This window comes from Euprymna scolopes, chromosome 32, assembly GCF_053919585.1.
Source record: "Euprymna scolopes isolate OS-2025 chromosome 32, ASM5391958v1, whole genome shotgun sequence".
Taxonomy (NCBI): Eukaryota; Metazoa; Mollusca; class Cephalopoda; order Sepiida; family Sepiolidae; genus Euprymna; species Euprymna scolopes.
The window spans coordinates 51,024,656-51,030,991 of NC_136513.1; the positions used below are offsets into that span (position 1 = coordinate 51,024,656).

At 33.2% G+C, this 6,336-nt stretch overlaps 1 non-coding gene across 1 annotated transcript; it reads right to left on the reverse strand.

The window, feature by feature from the left end:
- Window positions 1-5,006: 5,006 nt before the first annotated feature.
- On the reverse strand, window positions 5,007-5,100 carry Trnam-cau (transfer RNA methionine (anticodon CAU)). The gene is made up of 2 exons: window positions 5,064-5,100; window positions 5,007-5,042 (listed from the first exon to the last, which is right to left on the reverse strand). It is a non-coding gene; the product is annotated as a tRNA-Met (tRNA).
- Between the last annotated feature and the right edge of the window lie 1,236 nt (window positions 5,101-6,336).

Consider the following 6,336-nt stretch of genomic DNA (forward strand, 5'->3'; position numbering starts at 1 on the left):
CTCCATTTTATTTCATATCGTCGGATTTAATCCAGCTCAACAATCATATATATATATATATATATATATATATATATATATATATATATATATATATATGTTGGGGAAAAAAGCGAGACGACATGTACACCTGTGTGCTACGAACAGTGTTAAATATATATCTTGGCAAGATCATCTACCAAAGTAGCCTACCTGTCATATCTACTACCATCAGGGAGCGATGTCTACGATTTGCCAGTCAAAGGAGTAAGCAAGAGCTGGTGAGAAATATATTACTATGAACTCCACGACACACGTCCATGAGCATAGGACAACCTATATCCACATGCATTCAGAAAATTTCACATGACGCCAACTGTGATCCTGAAGATCTGAGGCAGCTGATGAAAGACAGCGAAATCTGGATAGAGTTTTCATACATTGGTTCAAGCAAGGATTCCGGTGGCCAAAATGCAACAACAGGCTCACATATGTACTGACACGCTTTAAAACAAATTTTCTAATGAAACTTAATAAAAAAATTTCTTTTTTTCTATTTCTCCTAATTTTTAGTTTTTATCATCAACATAAAATTTGCAACATTTTTCTCTTATGTTTTAAATATTTTCAGGACTATCCACCTTACTTACTGCAAAAATGCTGGTTTTATTTTGGTGTCTTAAGATTCTCCCCCCCCCTCTTTTGTGCTGATGAGGAGATTATATTCGAAAACAAAGTTTTTATCAATTATTGTCAATTTTTATTGTCAATTTTTATTGTCAATTTTTATAAAACGAATATCGTTTCCTAAACGATCGTACACTCAATTTGATTTTGTTCATAATTTACAATTATTAATCTTTATACTCAATATATATATATATATATATATATATATATATATATATATTGTTTGTTTTGATTCGTAGGTCACATCACTTGAACGCCCGGTTTCCTACATTGTTTATACTCGTACATATTTGTTTACCAGTAATGCTTCAAGCAAACTACCTTTCTCTTTATTACCAGTGGATTTTGGATTTATCCTGTTCTGGATTTTACCTTCTTATTCATTGGATTTTTATCATATCCTTTTTCTCCCTTTTTCCCGCTTTTTTAAATCTCTTTGAATCCCTATAAACTGTTACTAACTGTTTAATAACTTTTTTTTAATGCTAATATGGTTAATTTCATATTGTTGACGAATTGAAAACGTAACTTGCTCTACCTCCGTATTGAGCACTCTTGTATTAACCACGTTATATTTCACGGGTTACCTTACCTATGAAAAATAGTAACCTCAAATTATAAATATATATGTATATATATATATATATATATATATATATATATATATATATATATATAGAGAGAGAGAGAGAGAGAGAGAGAGAGAGAGAGAGAGAGAGAGAGAGACTTGTTTGTAATATACTGAATTTCACTGGGTTCGTAAAATTCAGTAAATTTTTATATACCAATGAATTTTAAGCCAAAAAGAAATGACTTAAAATGTAAGCTACAAAATTATCATATTAATTGAGCATTAATATACTGTATTAACAAAATCAAGACTTCAAAACAGGAATTGGTAGCAACAAAAAATGTATTTCATTGTAAGTTACAATTATTTCAAGACCAGTTGGACAATTTCAAGCATTATGGCGTTTGAAAATTTTCACATAAGCAGCCTTTCTTCAGACTTCTTGAATAAAAAAACACTTTAACAATAGAACATTATTTAAAGAAATTTCCCTTAAAGGAAAAGAAGCATGCGAAAACATTTATCCTGGACGCATCCTTGTCAAGAGCTTATTTAAATATTAATATATCACCTAATTTTCGTATCCTTATTTAAAAACCTGTCATAAGAAGTTACCACAAAACCCCGTAGCCATTTAATATCTTTTAATAATACTATTCATTGAATTCTTAAATTAGATTTCTATATTTCTTTATTTCACATAATTAATTCTTTTTTAATTTTATTTTTATATTTATAATATGGACAGAATAACCTAGCTAAAACGTTACGGTTATTTTTAGTTTCCTATTCACCCAATGCTGGTTTCAATGTTTACAAAATATGGACTATCTTATTAATTAGATTTAAGACCAGTTTTACGTTAATATTTTATTAAATAGGGAAATAAAGAAGACATTATCTTATATTTATTTAATCCTCATACATCATGCTTTTGTTGCAATGCAGTGATGGGAAAGCTCATCGTTAGGGATTCCATTCTAGTTTTTATTATTTAATATTTTATTATTCTCTTTCGTTCTAATCTATTGTGATTATTGATAATTGGGAAAACCTAGCTACGAATGGAGATAATCCATCTCATTATTAATTTTCCAACAATTAGTTGAAAAATTATGGGGAATAAAGGTCGCCGTAGGTATTTATAACAGTTAAAGGGAGACAAGTTGGGCCGTTTAATGTTTCAAGTCTAGTAAATACTAAAAGGCGTCTATGATTTATTAATTAATTTAATTAAACAGATACAGAATGTATATATATATATATATATTGTTACGCTCACGCCCCACGGTGGTCCCACGTAAAGGCGCTTATTTCACAAAAAAAAAAAAAGAAAACATAGAAAAGTAAAAGGCTCCCTGTGTTCGGAATATTTTGCCGAACAAGAGAGAATGGAAAACGCATAAAATATGAAATGGGCGAATGAACAGCACAGTGGAAGCATCGAAACGTGAACACAAATATTAAAGTTTAAATTAGTTTTATTACAAAATTCGTCTGGGGGGGAGGCGGAGAAAAAAGAAGGTGAGATTAAACAAGAAAAAATTATGCGTTACAATAATATCTAAAAGTACCGAGCGGAAAATATATCAATAAACAGCAAAAAAAAGGGTAAAAACACGAAACATTTCATCGCACGAGAGAGACAGACAGACAGACAGTTTGTTCTTTTTTATGTAGTATATTTTGGTAGAACCAAAAGGGACAGGTAGTGCGCCACTACCCCGTAACCTTATCAGCTGACTGACTCATCGTTACGAGGTGAAGGGGGGGGATGAGAAACGCTATATCAAAAAAGTTGGACAATAATTAAAGAAAATTTTATATTTTAGATCGGAATTCGTTCATATTTGCATTTTTTTCTTTTAAGAAAATAGTCCCAGATATCGATATATATATATATATATATATATATATATATATATATATATATATATATATATATATATATATATATATATACGACAGCCTCTTTAAGAAACTCGTTTCTTATCGTTGAGCAGTTTCAGTTGAATTAAAGTCGGTCAATTTAGCTCTTATGCATAGATCATCGTATAACGATTAGATCTCTGTCTGACTGACGTAAAGAACATTTAAAATTAAAATGTTTAAATTCAACGTTATTTCGCGCGGTTATACGATCTTTGCTAATCGAGCCAGAGATGTCTCGTGTTGCCGAGTTCGAATATATATATATATATATATATATATATATATATATATATATATATATATATATATATATTCGTCCTCTTTCTATGTCTTATAACTTCCCCCTCTCCCCGTCTATATCAGTCTATCTCTTTAGCTGTCTCTCTTTCTTTTCTTTCACTCTGCATTTCCTTTGCTCTTTCTCTTTTTCTTTCACATACATTCTCTCTCTCTCTCTCTCTCTCTCTCTCTCTCTCTCTCTCTCTTTCTCTCTCTCTCTCTCTCTCTGTATATATATATATATATTTTTTTATTTTTTTTTTTACATTTTCACCCCAAACAAGGCAAATTGCCACTTTGGTGTAGGGGGCTACTATCAGGGGAAACAACTACTGGGGTACTATGTAGGGATTTGGGCAGCAAGGTGTCGGTTCACGTTAATCTTGAACTTCTGCACGTCAGTACTGTTGGGGAAGCAGGGACCTGGAATGGAATTCCAGAGTCTTGCGGTTCTGGGGAAGAAACTATTGGAGTAAAAAGATCTTTTACATCTAGGGATCTCTACAGTGTGGGGGTGGGATCTAGTAGCCTGTCGGGTTTGTCGAGGGTGCTCGCGTCGTGGGGGCACAAGTGATTGCAGTTCGTCAGAGCATTCACCACTAAAATACTTGTAGAAAAGGCAGAGGGATGCAACATTTCGTCGATGGGACAGAGGCTGAAGCTTAGATGCCAGTTCAGGGCCTATCAGGTTTGCGGTGCGTGTGTGTGTGTCTTTCTTTTTCGTTCTTGTTCTTTCCCTTACTCACCCTTTTATGTTTTTCCACTTCACCCTCTCTTTTTCTCTATTGCTCTTTCTCTATATCTATCTTATTCTCTCTCTCTCTCTCTCTCTCTCTCTCTCTCTCTCTCTCTCTCTCTCTCTCTCTCTCTCTACCTACCTACAAGGCAAAAAGATTTGCGTAATGCGTAGGTGTGATTTTTTAATGTGCCGGTATTTTACCAATAAAAACTGTCAGCGAAATGTCGACGAAATACGTTAGATGTTTTCGTTAGATAATATGTGACCTGATTATACATTTTTTTTCTTTGTCAAATACCTAATTGCTTCCAAATACACAACTATCAAAAGACTCGTGTTTGTTTCTCGGCCATTTTGTCCGGGATCATTTTCTTTCTTTTTTTACACTTATTCGCTTAAAATAAGATATGTTGTCACTTGGACGCAAGTGGCTAGCATTTGAGGTCCTGTCTACAGGGGACTATGTGAAGAGTTTAGCAGCGATATGTCTGTTCGTATTACAAACTTCGGCAATAAGGAAGCAAGAAGCAAAGAGGGAATTCCAAAGTTTAAACATCCGAGGTAAGAAACCATTGCAGTAGAAAACTTTCCGGCATTGGGTGACCTCAACAGTGAAGAGGTGGGATTTTGTTGCAATGCAGTGATGGGAAAGAGGTTGAAGCTTGGTTGATAGTTTTACACCTATAAGATCTAACACCGTATTGGACCCTGTCCGGCAGGGAAAGACTAGTAGCAAAAGCACCAACCAGATCTCCAGACCGTAGGTGAATGGGGTCGTAAATGGATGATATTTATGAATTTGAACCAAAACGTTAATGCCCCAGGTGAGGATCGAACTCACGACCTTCAGATTACCCGAACTCGCTACTTGATTATGAGACTGACGCGCTGCCTACTGCGCTACCGAGGCACATATCTACGTCGGCGAAAATAATGTCTACTATTCCATTGTGTGCTTGGCCTACGTGATTGGCCGGGAAATGATCTCCAGACTAGTCTCTCCCTATTGGATGGATTCCAAAATATAGTCTCCAATCTAATATATCCCACTTTGTCAAATCCCAATTCAATGTTGCATCACTGTGCCTCTTTTACAAATATTTTTATGGAATGTGCTCTGATGAACTCATTCCACTTGTGCCCCCCTCGACGTACATATCCCGGTAAAACCACTTAGCAACAAAATCACACCCCTTCACTGTTGAGGTCTCTGTGTGTCAGAAGGCTTTCTACTCTAATAGTTTTTTCTTCAGACAGCTAAATTTTGGAATTCCCTTTCTTGCTACCTGCTTTCCTGACTCTACTGACATGCAGAAGTTTTAACATAACGTATACCGACATCTTGTTAATCTTTCCGAAGCATGGTCCCAAATTGTAGCCCATTGCGCCCACGTGATGATATGACTTGTTTTAGTTTAACGTAAATAAAACAATATATTAAATAAATATTAAATAAATATTAAATAAATATTAAATATCAATTAAATATATCAAATAAATATTCAATAACTATTGAATAAATTTTTAAAAAAAGCACAAAAATATTTCTAGTTTATATCTTATTTCAGTTTTAATCAGTTCAATACATGTTTAGGTTATTGAAAATAATTACTTTGACATATAGAATGTTATATTCTATCTGTAAATTTTAAAAATAATTTGTTTTAAAAAGTTGTTGCTAATTTTTTAACAATCGAAATTAATTTATTGAACTGTTTTGAATTACCAGCAAAGTTTGATTTTTTTAAACGGCATAAATTTTTCCACTGGTATACTTCTTCCGAAAATGAAAGCAAAAAATATATATATATCCCAGCAGGTTCGAATTGTAAATTGTCATATTTGTTAAAAATTTCAGTTAAAACGAAATAGCTAAGACATGCAAAATAATTGGAATCGGAATTTTAAAATTTCGACTCTTACTCCGACTCCTAGCATTCTTGCGAGTCCTGTTGAGACTCTGCAGCCTTTGTAAAAAAAAAAAAAAAAAAAAAGAAACGGCACAAAATTGGTAACAGTCCGAGAAATTGTTTGGCAAACGTATCTTCGGATTGTTGAGGTACCATTAATAAAAAAAAAAATAATAGGAATATTTTGTTTACGGACGCTACTTTATAACGGTTATTAATTTGAACCAAAAACGTTA